This window comes from Haemaphysalis longicornis, unplaced genomic scaffold (genome assembly GCF_048455015.1).
Source record: "Haemaphysalis longicornis isolate Haplotype H1 unplaced genomic scaffold, Haemaphysalis longicornis Haplotype H1 scaffold_5, whole genome shotgun sequence".
Lineage (NCBI taxonomy): Eukaryota > Metazoa > Arthropoda > Arachnida > Ixodida > Ixodidae > Haemaphysalis > Haemaphysalis longicornis.
Genome location: NW_027526385.1, coordinates 132,649,891 through 132,665,574, shown reverse-complemented (window position 1 = coordinate 132,665,574; position 15,684 = coordinate 132,649,891). Strand labels below are relative to the sequence as shown.

General features: G+C 46.1%; 1 long non-coding RNA gene across 1 annotated transcript in view; it reads right to left on the bottom strand.

The window, feature by feature from the left end:
* Nucleotides 1–15,684, bottom strand: part of LOC144139405 (uncharacterized) — a 51,442-nt gene that overhangs the window by 1,583 nt on the left and 34,175 nt on the right. The window contains exon 4 of the long non-coding RNA XR_013316190.1: nucleotides 13,386–13,466. This is a non-coding gene — a long non-coding RNA (uncharacterized LOC144139405). The remainder of the gene's footprint in view (nucleotides 1–13,385; nucleotides 13,467–15,684) is intronic.

Genomic DNA, 15,684 nt, shown 5'->3' with positions numbered 1-15,684 from the left:
ATTTATATTTACCGTACAATTGCGCTGTCACAAAAGCATTAACTGCGCAGGTGTAACACCTTCGTCTTTGCCGGCAATAAAAAGCACGCGAAATTCTAAAAGCCGAAACAATAAATTAAGCCTAAAGTTATGCTTGTGTGTGTTCCAACTTTGTTAGTGAAGTCTTCCCTCTGGAAACATCGGGCTAATAAACTCTTGGGTAGAAATATAAACGGAATCCTCAGGGATACGCACAAGTACATACATATAATGCCGTGGCGTCTGGATAGTGCAGTGGGCTCGATGTAAATGTACGAAGTAGGGAGCGCCGTCCTAGCAAACACCTTCGTTAGATTCCCCTACTGAAGGCTATAAAGTAACTTGAGTATGATTATAAGGCGCTTACCTTCTATGCGAGCTGCAAAGTAGGTTTTTGTTCCACATTTCCGCATTGCTTGGCATGCAGCATCAGCGTTATCATGAAGAGCTACCACAAAACCTATTTTTCAGTGCTTTCTCATGATATGGCGTTGGAGGCGTGCAAATGCAAGTACGGCAGAGCCTGGTTATATCCTTAGCGTTGCACATAAAGCGCGGGTATTGTAAACTGGCACTCACAGCATCACAAACAGCTGTTCCAGTCTTGCTTGTTCAAGTGTAAGATCATCGTTACGTATACAAGGACCAAAGGCTGGATGCAAGGCTAGGTAGGTAAAGGTGCAAAGGCTGTCAGTCGTTGTAAAGGGGAGTATAAAATGAAGCAATAATGGAATGGTAATACTGAATATATTAAATCATATTTTCCGAAAATAAACACAATGCCCTTGTTTTTTATAGATCTTAGTGGGTGCTTAAATGTCCTCCTGATTTTCCACTTCAGTTCGCAATATCAGAATCTAGAGTTCCCGAGAATTCCGCGGTGAGCCTTCTCACGATTCTGTTAGCCTCCGTTACAGACTCCCTTACCAAGCCATAATGGTTTTCCTGACGTCAACGGGCTCTCTGACAGAACAAGGCAAAGTTCTTTAAAGAGCCTCCCATATGGTCCTGTGAATTAGAGGAAAGGGCGTAAAAACAACGTTAACTCTTTTTTCTTTACCTATTTCCGCTATCATTTATTAGTTTTGAGAGCATTTTTGTGTTGTTTCACTTTCCCTTGCGGTACCTTCAGGTTAGCTCTGGTGGCATGAGTGATCCTGGGTCGACTTCCACGCAGCGCCACGCTTTCGAACGGTGACGCCGTAGATTGGCACCGTTTTGGGTCCATCTTCTGTGGGTGGACACCGGAGTGATTGTTATTACTTTCTCTAGTTTATCTCGACAGTTTGGCAAGACGTTTTTGAATTAGGTTAGCCAGGACTCGTTGGTCTGACAATGTGAGAAGGGCTACGCAAGGCAACCTGGACTTTTTGAATTCTTCTACCATAATTGATATCGATGCATGTTTCGTAGGGTCTTTGCTATGTTCATTCAAGAAACTGCACACATGCTGCCTCGAAACGAAAGATTTAAACGGCATGGAAATCGCCCAGCAACAACAATTACTGTACTAATTCAAAAATTCCGCTAATCTTCCGCTCAATTTCGATGCACACAACCTATTTTAAGTACCACCTAAATTGTATTGTATACGATGTGAAGATGCCAAGCTCATTTTCTTTCTGTGCTTATTTTTTCTTTGTGCGCCTGCTTTATCTCTTTGTTGCCTGATGTTTCCGTTGACCACTTACACCAGCTTTGTGACTTTAAAGCCTCCGCTTTTAATATTATCACTTTCCTAATTCCTATGTAATGACTGCCAGATTTCTGACTTCTATGCGCATTACCATTCATGCTGTCGCTCTTAGGGTTTTTTGGCGAGTTGCTGCCGCTCAAGGTAATTGGAAAGTTATTTGCACCTTTCTTGAAAACCTTAACCCGTACTTTGGGCTGACCAATCACAGCTCGTGGAACGAGTTCAGCGGATATAAGCAGAAATTTTAATATGTGTCGTACTACAGCAGAGCAAGTGCTGTGTAGCAAGAAGACATAAACAAAATGATAATTGCATCTTGCTGACCTCGCCGATCAAGTGTGCAGTTTAGACCAACCACCTTTTGTAACCCGAGTATAATAAACGATTCAATTATTCTACAGGTTGAACGCCGGAATTCGTATGGGTACGCTGTTGGTTATGAACTGTTGTCGGGCTTCTAAACGAGTAAATCAAGCAGCTGGCGATTGTAGGAAATAATCAAAGTAGCGAAAATATAACTGATGGTAGCACTCCATCACCGTTAAATATATATTGCCTGGATTTAATAGACGCCAGAAGAGGGCATTAGTTCATATGTACTGCCAGCTGGTCTGCGACGTGTCTGCCCCTTCCGGTGAGGGCGGTCCATGAAGCAGTTGCTTCCTTGTATTGCCATGCTTTTTTCATTGTGCGCTGCTGCTCAATCAGCTTGGCGCTACCCCTAAGGCCAACGCTTGACATATTATCACTCGCTTGTAATGTTACAAAGTGGATTGTGCAGCGGCACGTGTTTCCCAATGTTTTTCTTCCTTAAATGTTCTCGCCATCTGTCTTCTTATTTCAAAATTTTACCTGATATTGCAAAATAAAGCAGACATGTTTTTGTTTCACTGCATTGATATACATAAAAACTTTTTTCTTGCGCTCGGCTTCTGAAGCAATCAATAAGGTGAACCTAAAAAAAGAAACAATGTGCAAGCTCTACAGCAGAGTGTCGGCCGGAAGGCATGAATCACCAAAAAGAAAATTTGATACGAAACATTATTTGTGCTTGTACAAGGTAAATAATACTGTACTGTAGGAATGTCTATAAAATTGAAACTTGCGGCCTCATGACATTTTTACAACAAAGATAAGTGCACTATTTCACTACAGCCTATTTAAATGAAGCACGTTGATTACAGTACACTTACGTTTCTGCGTAGTTCACTTTCAACGCTACCGGCTGCTACTCGTACTAAAAAGCCGTCCGATTGGTATGTGGTACTTTTCTTGGGAGCAGTTGTAACCGTGCCCTGCCTTGGCGACTGAGTGGCTATGGCATTTTGCAGTAAAGCCCCAGGGTAAGGGTGTGTCCCCGGTAGTGGTGGGTGCTTTTTTAATGGAGGCGAAAAGCAAAAACGTCTGCGTGTCGAGATATCGGCACACGTTTTAAATACCCCGAGGTGGCAAAAATAAATTCAGGACACTTCACCACGGCACTTCTAATAGGTTATGGGTAGCTTCGGTGTGTTGAATACCAAAATCAGTCGTCCCAACTCTTTTTAATAAATATTTTGAATGGTACGGCGGCGATCAATGTGGCTAATCAATAACTTAACGGCCAGAGTTTCGACTGTGCGCCGTGGAATAACTCAGAGAATTTATATCCGCTCGTGTTTTAGTGTCACTCGTAGCGTTATGTCAAAAAGGCCAACTGCACTGAAATTTTCGACAACGTCAAAATAATGTCACCTAATAGCACATATATAAAAGGTGCGAACTGCCAAACACTACGTTTCAAACATGAACGCCCGAGACGCGACCGGCTAACGACATCGGCGTGTTTAGAACCGAAACTGAATATAAAAGACGGCCATTACCGGTGGCCGGGTGTGACGTACGCACTGGAACGGAAGCGGCCCGGCCGCGCTACAACAGGCGGCCTCTGATGGCCGCCATCCAATGCATGTGGTAGCGTCGCGTTTCGCATTTACAAAGAACAACTCCCACGAACATTGCCGAGGAAAATGGAGTTAGGCGCTGTAAAGATGTCGACGGTTATGCACAGAATCGGGAAGGCCGTTCACCCGGGCAGGATGGCAACCAGACCTCCGGGAATTTCTCGCGGCGCACGGAAACCGGGAGGGACACGCGTGAGCCGCTCGCACGTGGGAATGCGTGACTCATCGCAGGCAGTGGTGTCGGCTGCCCGCGGCAACCCGTTCAGGAGGTCAAGGGACAACGCGCCGCCGGCCTGTCCGCACCCTTCACTTTCCGAGAAACACGCAGCCGATGAGGGCGACGGCCTGGTGGGGAATGCGAGGGGGACAGGTCAAAGAGTACCCCACGGGGGGAGAGGGGTATTTTCGTCTTGTATATTTCTGTGCGCTCTTGCCACATAGAGGGAGCGAGTGTACGTGTCCATCATATTGGTGGTGTGTCATGATTGGATGTTTTCTGCATGTGGGCTGGACTCTCCGTGTTCTAAAAACGGAGCGCGAGAGTCCGGCCGGCCGTTCTGATTTACGGTGCGGTGCGTGCACCATCGGCTTTGCCGAGGAAGTCAGTCCCAATGTTTTCCGCTTTTGACTGTAATGTACAAATGTAAATAGGTGTACATAAATATTCCTTGCGTTACTTCAACTTCGTCTTCGAGGCCCCATTTGTCTGCAATGAGGAGATCGGCTACCCGGAAGACCGCAAAGCCACCCCAACCTCCAGTTGGCGTGCGAGGCGGAACTCCAACCAACAATTACTGGCGCAATTCCGACATCGCGTTGCTGTCAATCGAAATGAAGTAGACCATGTGACAGGTATTTTTTCATCGGTATAACTGCCGTTGTATAAGTCCTTCGCATTGCGAGTAAAAAAGGAGGCCATGATTTACAAAGGTAGTTACGCATGCGATATTGAAAATCAGCTTTGGTTAGTCGGCCCCTCGGCTATCAGATCGCTCTCTTTGAATGAAATATACCGCACAGCAGGGCGATGAATAACTATTTTATGTGTAGAGCACTACAGGCGCTCGCCTTGCCGCCCTAGCTCGCTCGCTCGACCCAAGTATATAGAGCACCAAGGCGGCATCCTGGCGTAACGCTGTTTTTCGCGGCGTACGCCAGGAATTGGAAAGCCAAGCGGTTTATATAGTCATATGCGTTCGAAACTCGTGAAACGCTGGCGCTGGTCATATATCTTCGCTTTGTTTAGCGCAAAGAAAACTATAGGTGCATTTGAGAAACATATAGGTAATTAACCGGCAGCGGCCACGTATATTTAGTTAAGGACGCCCGTTGGGTTAGGTTTTACGGTAGTAAACGCAAAATGTGGCAGTGCAACGCTCGCACGTGCGGGCAGAAGAGCACAAAGAAAACAGAACTCACGCTGGCACAGTTTCAGGCAGGGGGCGCTCGAGCACTGCGAAGGCGGGAAATTCGAATTGCATGGGGTGGTAGTATTAAGCGGATAACGGCGGTATGCCCCAATGCCGAATCACTGCTCTGCACTTCCGAGAGCTTCTACTTTGACTGGAACGCCTTCAATTTTTTTACGTTTCATTACGTGCAAGCACCTTTGTGTTTAACGGCCTAGTATTTTTCGGCTTGCTGCACATCAAGAATGAAATTACAAAAGGGATCTGTAACTATCAGCAAACTTCCACAGCTAAATGAAGCAGTAAACGCGAAAAATGTTACCTATCTGGCGCTGTTTCTCACTTCACAAGAGGCATGTGCTGTAGAAAACATTTTACTTTCTAGTAAACTAAATCTAGAGCTCTACAACAGTTTTTTTCTGTTAGGAATTGAAAAAAAGTTTATTGTAAGAACAGGAGCAGTTTCGTAGCTTTCACAATTCGCGAAGACGACGTTCGATATTTCTGCGGATGTATTTGGTACCACAAAAAGGGTGATTTTGGTTCACTTAGCGAGTGAAGCAAATGTCGCCCAATTGTTTACACCCACGTGTCACGTGTACAACAACTCCGGTTAAGTTACAAAACGTTGGATAGGTTTAAGGGATGGAGGTGTCGTTGGCTGGGCCCAATATTTTCAAATATTGGACGCGGAAGTGCAAGTGGTCAATAAGGTATAAAATGCATTTTTTTCGTGATAGATGATATAAAATGACAAATTTAAAGCAAGTGTACGTGTAGCAGTTTTTATTTTAGGGAGGGTATTATTTTCAATAAAAAAAGTATTGCTAAGTCAGTAACGTTTGCAAGCGCATGAGCAGTTTGTAGTCTTTCATTCTTCTTTGTTGCACTTTCAAAAACTGGCGGATATTACGACATATGGGGTAAGTTTTAAATATTTCGTGGCGACGTCGTTACAGCACGGTTTCGTAGCAGAGTAGCCACCGGGCGAATGAGTCCCTGCGCCCGGTGTAGCTCCGTGCAAGTCACCCGAGAGGCGCCAGCTCCGCGGGACAGGCTCCGAACCTTCATCACAGGCCGCTCGGAAATCGCTTCGGCGACTCTCCACCAGGTGCAAACGTCATCTGCTCGGAAGCACTTTGAACGACAGTACCTAGTATACTCTGTGCTTCCGAAGTTTATGATTTCGCCATCGTGATTGTAAGAGCATATACTACTTATTTAGATCAAATTTGGACAAAGAAATAATCCCGTTTCAGGTGCGTACATTGTTGTGCCGGAGAGCCCAGCCCCAAGTCGCTGTTACAGCCGCGCACGACGGCAGGGCCGCTCCGCACTTTGTCTAACAACCCACGGCAGGCGTTCCCCAACTTGAAGCTGCCGCATAGTCGCCCTTCTTTTGCCCTTTTCAACGGCTGGGCCATGCCTTGGAAGAATGGCCCACGGGAGACGCGCAGCAACATTCCTGGAGACGGCACAGTTGAGTCGGCTTCCCTTTCGCGTTGCGGCGTCTTTGTCTGACTCAATCGCTTCGCGTACTTTTGTCGTATTCAAACTTCGGCCAGCGAGAGTTCTCACTGGAGCGATTCAAACTTATTCCGGCTGCAACGAACTACCAGGGGCATAAAACATCCCAGAAGGCACCGAGTTGAGACGTGCTGTCGCCTTTGTGCATGCCATGTAACGCTTTTGTTACCCTTGTACACACTGTATATAAATGTTGCTCCTACCCATCCTCGGCTCGAGAACTTCATCGCTCTTCTGTCCCTCGTCGATTGCAGACGGAGCCAGGAAACGTCGCAGCACCGGTGGCTCCGATCAGATGACCAGTCGCAACAGAGGTGGCAGCAGTGGGATGACGCAGTCACAATTGTTAATGAAAGCAGCGGGATCGACTGGCAACGGCTACAAACAAGTGTGGTAAGTGCTCAATGTTCGCCTTCAGTTCCCTAGACATCTCAGGCACAAGCTGTTGTAGTTTATAGAAGGGGCGTGTGAAGCACTGTGAAAAACATTGATTGTTTCAAGCCTGGAGAAAGTGTGTTGAAACCAGAGATTGTGCCCAGGGTGTAAACAAAGAACTTTGGGGAATTAGTGGCGCGTACCTGACTAGTAGCTCGAAAGTATAACAACGCCAATGAAATTATAAAGTTACCAAGCAGCAAGAGGCTAGTGCAAACGATGGAGGACCTTACAGTGAAGAAACTCGTCGAAATTCGCCAGGTCCAAGGCATTTACTTCTTCATCATCATCATCACCACCAGCCTATCTACGCCCACTGCAGGTTGATCTCCTCTGCCAATCTAACTTTCTGCCACCCCCTGCAACGCTTGCCTTTTCTGGGATCCACTCGGTTACAATTAATGACCAACGGTTATCTTGCCCTCGCATTCCATGCCCTGCCCACGTCCATTTCTCCCCAATTTCTACTAATCTGTGCTTAACACGCGCTTGTTCCCTGACCCACTCCGCTCTCTTGTCTCTTAATGTTACACGTATCATCTTCCGCTCTATTGCTCGCCGAGTCGTTCTCAATTTAAGTTGAACCATCTTAGTGAGCCTCCAGGTTTCTGCCCCGTAGGTGAGTACCGGTAAGATGCAGGTGTCATACACTTTCCTCTACAGGGACAATTGTGGACTGCTATTCATTATCTGAGGATGTCTGCCGTGCACTCCACCCCATTCTGATCCTTCTAATTATCTGTGCCGCATGGTTGGGATCCGGGGCCCAAACTTGGCCTAAGTAGATATATTCGCTTACTACTTCCAGTGCCTCGGCCCTATCGCAAACTGCTGTGCTGTCCCGAGATTATTTATCATTACTTTGGTTTTCTGTATAATAATTTTCAGGCCCACGGTTTTACTCTGCTCGACCTGTGCGGAAATCATGTTTTGCAATTCGTCCCCCGAGTTACATAGCAAGCCAACATCATCGGCAAATCTGAGGTTACTGAGGCATTCTCCATTACAATTACTCCCACCTGTTCCCAATCCAACCTTCTGAATATTTCTTGTAAACATGCTGTGAATAACATTGGAAAGATTGTGTCTCCTTGCCTGACGCCCTTCTTTATAGGAATTTTACTGCTCTCCTTATGGAGGATGATGGTAGCTGTGGACGCGTTGTAGATATGCTCTAGTTATCTTACCTATGCTCATCCACCCCCTGGTTCTGTAATGCCAAAATTACTGCTAGGGTTTCGACCGGGTCGAATGCTTTACCATAATCTATGAAGGGTATATATAGTGGTTCAGTATACTCAGCGCACTATGCTCAATATACTCAGCGTGCAGAAAGACCGTGGTTCGAATCCCGGTGCCGGACAATTCCAACCGGATATAAAAAAAACAAATCCGCGAATTGATGGAATTGCAGAATGGGGCTTGGGGTGCGGCCTGACCCCGTCGACCATTTCCGGTAACGCACTCCCCCACCAGAGCAGGATTGCCCACCCTGGTGTAGTAACGGCCACAACCTCCCATGAATACGCTAATCAGGCCTTCACTTAGGCCATGTCAAACGGAAGAATGCGATTCCTGAGATCATACTTAAGGAGATCGTAACCACTGCTGAAGTAAAAAATGAGGCCAGGGCTGAAATCAAGGAGCGCCGTGAGCGAAGGAGGCTAAAGAGCGGCGTGCGCACGAAGAAGCGGAGAAATGAAACCTCCATGACCGCGAAGGGGCCGAGAAAAAAGTACAACGCGACCGCAAAGAGGCGGAAAGGCTTAAGCAAAGGTAGGAAGCCGAAAGGCAGGAACGGAGAGATCAAGCCGAAAAGCAGGAACCGAGAGATCAAGCCGAAAGGCAAGAATGGCTTGAGTTGATGAGGCTAGAGTTGAGGCTCTGGCGGTGCTCCGTGGTGCCCAGCTTGACTTCTCCAACGGTTCGTTAGAGGATGCATGCTTTAACTAGGGCGTTGTTGTGGCAAAGCCTGCGAGCGGGACACAAAGGACGAGCGAGCAACGAAGCCCGTGAGGCAAGCGGACCGAAAGCTCTGGCGGTAGCTTAAGCGAGCTGCCAACGGCCGGAGCGGTTTACGTCATCCCCATCGGCGGGGAAACCCAGTCTGCCGAGCCATGCGAGGTGAAGTCTATATTGCCCCTAGTCCTTGATAGCTGACATGCGATCAAGGTAATGCACAGCTCTAATTTTCACTAGCGTTCCATCCCACGGGATGGAACGGGCAAAGTTTGAAAGCGAAAGTTTAGAGCCCCCTGCTTTGAGCGAAACCGCTATTGCGAGGCGTGCGTACCTGCAGCTATATTTGCTTCGAAGTCAGCTGCACACGAGATTACCGACGTCAGCCCTGCGAAGATGGTATATGACCGGGTTAAGATAATGCTTTCAAATGACGAAACGAGCCTGGGGCGAAGAGTTTGTTGTAACGGTGCGCTTGTTTCCCTGTTCGGAATAGACTGTCCAGTCATGTTGAGCTTCGGTCTCAAAAACGCGCCGTCTTGCTTCTCGAAGCTAATGGATCACGTGTTTCGTGGCCTGTCTCAGTACGCCCTCCCTCACCAAGACGATGTCGACATCTTGTTTAACACATTTGGGGAACATGTATAGCACTTAAACTTGTGCTGAGCAGGTTCAAAGAAGCAGGCCTGTCAAACAGTCGAAGTGTCACGTAGGGTGCCCGGAAGTGACGTTCCTAGCGCATTTGGTGGTAGCGCGGCCGAAGCGGACCGTCAGAAATCAAGGTAGCCCCCGTAGTGAACTATCGCCGAGCCACCACTAAGTCCGAGATAAGGGCATTTTTGTGGTTTGGCTGGATATTGCCAGCAGTACGTAAAAGATTGCTCTTGACTTGCTAGTTCCTTAACTGAGCCTCTTAGAAATACTCAGCCACTAAACGTGAAATTAGACACAAAGAGGGAGGAGGCATTTCAAACGCTGAAACGATCGCTGAGCCAATAACCAGTGATAACGACCCCCAAATTTTGAAACTGTTTCGTGATTCAGTGCGACGAGAGTGATCGTGGCATGGGAGGTGCGCTAGGCCAAAAGGACGCAAACTGCCGGGAACGACCGGTTTTGTACTTAAGCCGCAAGTTAACTTGCAGAGACGCTTACAGTACATCCGGAAAGGAATGCGGCTGCGTCGAATGGGAAGTGAAAAAGCTGTCCTGCTGTGTAGCAGGTTCCGAGTAAGTAGTAGAAACTATTCATTGCCCCTACACGAGGCTTAACAACTTGCGTATAAAAGCAGTGGTTGTTTCACTAAGGTGGAGTATGATACTCTAGCAGCACAAACTTGCCGTTCTCTATAAGAACGTAAAGTTGAACGCTGACGCAGACGCACTAAGCCGCGCGTTCTAGTAATGCCGCCTTCGTGCTCACCTGTCTTCCGCTTCGTCTCTTCGTGAATATCTTTTAGCTTAGCCAGTGCAAAAGAGCAAAATTATTGCCTCATTTGCTGCCTCGGTAGGTAATTTTTCCACGGCGTGATTTCAAGTATTCCACCTTAGTTTTGATCATTTCATGTCGTTTGTCGTTGTTGACACGTAGTTCGAGTGCTTATTTTACAAGTCTTGTATCCACCATGGGCCTCTTGGTTTAGAGGGTCCCAATTTGGGATAGACACTTTGCTAGGAGAGTTTATTATGTTTTGAAAAAAGGGTGTTCTGACGCAGCACCGAGGGTCCTTGCTTGCGCTGGGTGTTGCCTGTTGTCGGAAGGTTCTTTGCAAGGTGCAGAACGATGAGCGACCGGTGGTGTGAAGCGATACTGGAACAACCGGGCGCTGCTTGTCCAGACAACTAGGGAGCACGGCGATGTACCTGCATTACAGACGTGTCAGGTGTTACCTGTTCGTGGAAAGGAGTGTGGAGCCGCCCGTTTCCCGGTGCACTGGAGGTGAACCGCGATGAGCCTAGCGAACGAGCGCGCCGGGAACCAACCTACTAGAAATCAGCTCATCGTCCTTGTGCATTGCCTAGTGGCGGGTTTGCTTTTTTGCCAGAGCGTCCAGCCCAAACTCGCTGTGTCTGGCGACGCACGAAGGCGGGGCCGATTTTGCGCCTGTTTCAAACGGCCCGGGGCAGACGCTCGCCAACTTAAAGGCGCCGCCGAGTCGCCCCTCCTTTGCCCTTCGCAACGGCTGGGCTGAATCGTATACCTCTGACGAACAGCCTTGGCAGACACGCAGCAACACGCCCTGAGCCGGCACCGCTGATTCGTCTTCCCCTTCCCGTCGCGCCGGCTATGCAAGACGCAATCCCTTCGTCTCCATTTGTCGGATTCAAACATCGGCCAGCAAGAACCCCAGCAAGAACCTGATTCAAACATCTATCGGCTGCAACGAACCCGAGGGGGTATAAAAAAGCCCACAAGCATCAGCGAGCGCAGAACTTTTCGGAGGCACGGAGTTGAGACGTGCTGTCCCCTTTTTGTGAGCCTTGTAACGCTATCACTAACTTCCTACATACTGTATATAAATGCTGCTTATACCCTTCGTCGGCAGCAGAAATTTATCGCTCGGCACTCTGTCGTGTCGATAGCGGATGGGACAACAAAGCGTCGCCGCACCGGTGACTGCGCTTGGGTGGCCAGTCGCAACAACCTTCAACCGTTTCGGAAGCACAAACTCCTCCGCATGTATATTTTCTTACGAATTGCGTGCCTTTTTTATATCTACATAACTTCATGAAAACAATCCGCTAACTCGACCGTGAACCGAGCCCTCGCTACAGCATCCTTTTCTGGGAGGAGTTGTGACACGTATAGGTCCACCATAGAGGTAAGCTCTCAATCATGGTGGTATACAGCATCGCTGTTTTTGTCGGCATCTGAAGATAACAATTCAAGTTGTTGGGTATTTTATTGTTCAACCTGCTGTGCATGGGAGAAAACTGCCTGATGTTACAAAAATTTTATTCGTTAAAAAATTTGCTGATGGTCGTCGGGCTCAATAAATGCCTGAAAAATTTTTTTAACAGGATATGCTTTCAGTGTGCTGGGTATCAGCCTGAGGTATGAACGCTTCTCTATGATTAGGCACAATTTCTCAAGAATACAAGACACTAAACGGAAATCAAGAAAACTGGACAAAACAACCGTAAACCTACGAGGCACATTTGGGTGAAGCTTATATATACATATATATATATATATATATATATATATATATATATATATATATATATATATAAAACAGAAATAAGAATTGGCAGTCAAGAATAACTCGGAAAGCAAAGGGGAGGATGTAGTAGCTCAAGATAAAGAATTTGGAAAATAAGAAAGTGGAGAAAAAATGCCCGCCAGGTGGGATCCGAACCCGTGACCGTTCGGATCCCACCTGGCGGGCATTTTCGCTCCACTTTCTTCTTTTCCAAATTCTTTATCTTGAGCTACTACATCCTCCCCTTTGCTTTCCGATGTCTTCTTGACTGCCAATTCTTATTTCTGTCTTATTTTCAACGAGCCCCTCATTTCCTATTCTGATTAGCTATATATATATATATATATATATATATATATATATATATATATATATATATATATATATATATATATGTATATATATGTATACATATTGTGACCATCCTTGGGCAATCTACCGGCACCAGTTGGCAGAGTCGGTCTTGGTGGGGGATCATCGGACTGCCATCAATGCTTCCTCTTCATCTGTACATTATCATCATCATTAGCGAACGTGCTCTAGCACGTCGTCCTCATCTCTGTGAATACTCATCATCATGGGGTGTGTAATCGGGCGTTCCCTGCTCGAGCCTCCGAATAAACGGTCGCCCCGAACATCGGCCTCTCTGGTGAACCTTGTCCTCTCAATATATATATAAATATATATATATATATATATATATATATATATATGAGGCAATGAGTCATAAGAGTTGGCAGTCAAGAAAACCTCGGAAAGCATAGGGGAGGATGTGGTAGGTCATTGAATTCTTTATCTGTTTCAATCACCCACAACAACCTCCCGCTTGCTTTCCGAGGTTTTCTTGACTTCCAACCCTTATTTCTGTCTTATTTTCAACGAACCCCTCATTTCCCATTGTGATTCGCTATATATATATATACATATATATAGATATATAGATATCTATTAATTACCACAAAGCAATTTTTTTTCCAATAATGTGATGGGATTACCATTTTAACAACAAAATTATTGCAGAAGTATGTTTTGTGCTGATTCGACGTTAGTTGCCTGTTTGCGCCACGGAAAACAAATAGTAGACAGCAATTCAACTGTGGAATTAAAATAAACTGTTACGGAAAATATTGTGAGTGTTGTTTTGTTTATATCTATCAGTGGGGACAAAAACAACAGTAATGTTCACGTGCACTTACTCGGCAATTGGTTCCATCTCTAAACGTTTCCGTACAAAAAAAGCCGACATCTGTTGCGCAGTATTCCACTACTTTCCCTGGCTGAAAAATTGCACAGTATATTTTTACTGTTTAGTGGCGTCCAAATATTGCAGAAGACCTTTACCCCCTATTGAAAAGTAATCCACTTTAAATGTATTGAGATTCTGTTGCTTCTAAATAACTACGTCAAGCGAAATTGAACAAAATTCAGGTACAATGAGGTACATTGTACAGGTACAATTGTACAGGTACATGTACAATTCAGGCACATTGAGCGAAATTCAGGTACAAAATATTTTTTCAGCAATTTGGAAACCTCTTTTCCGCTTTAGGAAACTCCCTGACCACCTGCTAAGCAAATAATCTGCATTGGGAAAACGTTAAAACGTCCGGTTTGTGCAAAATGTGACCGAAAACTACTCCATCTACATCCAACTTTATCAAAAAATGAAGCTGTATCAGTTTGTAGACCAGCTTTTACAAGAATTTCGGTGAGAAGAACACTCTAAAAAACATACTGAACCTGCAGCCATGCAGGCTGTTCTGTCAATTCAGGTTTTGTTCCTAAAAGGTGTCAAAGATGTTCGCATGGATGGAAACGGAACTAGATATCCACCCGGAACTAGTTTTCCTGCACCCTACTTCGATTGTTCAGGGTTAGAATAGCTCTGCGTCGTCGTTTTTTTCTTCGTCCAAACAGCCCAACCTTATCCCTTCCTTCTAGTTTTTGAGTGTTTGTTTCTTCTCTTTTGTGCGCAGTCGTAGGAGGCGTTCTTAAGGATAAAGAGTTGCTAGGTTGCGGTTTCTTGTCTATGTTGTGTATCTTCGTCTCCATCCATGTATCATAAGCTTAAGCAGTACACTGTTCTAACCTACGTCTCATAGCTCCACAGCTAATGATGAAACTAAAGGCAAACTTTCATTGATTGTGGTGTTTAACGCGCCGACGCTACTCGGGCAATGAGGCAGACCCTTGTGAGCACTCCGGATTAATTTTGACCTTCTGAGCAGCTTTAGAGTGTGCCGAAATCTCGAACAAACGGAAATTCTTGCAGCTCGCCTCAACCAGAAAAGCTACCGCCGTGGTCAGGAATCGAACCCACGTCCTCGTGCTCAGCAGCACAACGCCTGAACCAATGCGCCACCGCGGTGGATACCAAATGCAGACATTAGTGCTGGGGGGGTAGTGTTTCTGGATATCTATTGTTTAAAATTTGCAACAATGACATCGTGAACTCTACGTGTCGCTCGCCTTTAATACCACTAACTATCAAGACCACTGATATTTGCAAGACGTTTTCTCGGAGTGTTTCACTTGGAGCTCCGCCGGCAAACAACGAGTCATATTTAACAACAGTTTCGATGACGTTCACTAACAAAAGATCACACCAAGTTTTACGTGCGAATACGCACAAAAAAAGCTATGTCTCGATGGGTTTAAATAATTCTGCGCCACTTTCTCACCACCACTAAATCTATAGACATATGGACCTCAGTGGTATGGACACCCGAACTAATTGCCCGCTTAAAACGCACCTCCGAAAATATTTCGATCCCTTGCGGAATGGCTGCTTACAAAAGTGTTCTTCGGCAATTTAGTCGCATCAACTCGCCCAGGATGATAAAAAGATTAGGTCTGTTGAAGAAAATACACTGAAGTTTATGCTATGTCACTTCGACGGCACCCCACCTTGATGATTTCTTTCTGAGAAACTGTCACTTCAGCACTGGTGGCTGCGAGCCGGGTGTAGGAACGTGCGCTTGAATACAAAAGAGGGTTCATGGCTCTGCCTTCCTTGAAGCCCTAATTGCGGTCCTGGATTTATCGGGGCGCTCAACAAGACGTCTGGATTTCTTGAACACCGTCCTCATCCTAGCCCTCTCGGATAGTTTTGGTCTAAATTTCTACTTCTTTATTTGATTTGCGTTTCCCCCTAACGGTTTTTGTTTCTTTATGAGATTTTTATTTATTTGAGCTACCTTAAAGACAGAATTTTCAACCCCTAACACACTTCGAGCCACGTATTCTTCCTATTTTTATGCGACTTTGCATGTACATATTTTTGCAGTTTTGGTGGCCACAACTGGGTGATGCAGCGCAGGCTTCCAAGTTTACCGCCATGGGCTCGTGCGAGCCAAGCCGTATACTGCAACAGCGGCCCTCGCCACACGTGTGCAGTCCTTCCGAGAGACCAAGTAGCTCTCTGAACAAGATTTAATTCCGGCTTTACCCCATACAAGAACCACCCTTGGTATGAATTTCCTTAACTCTATGAAT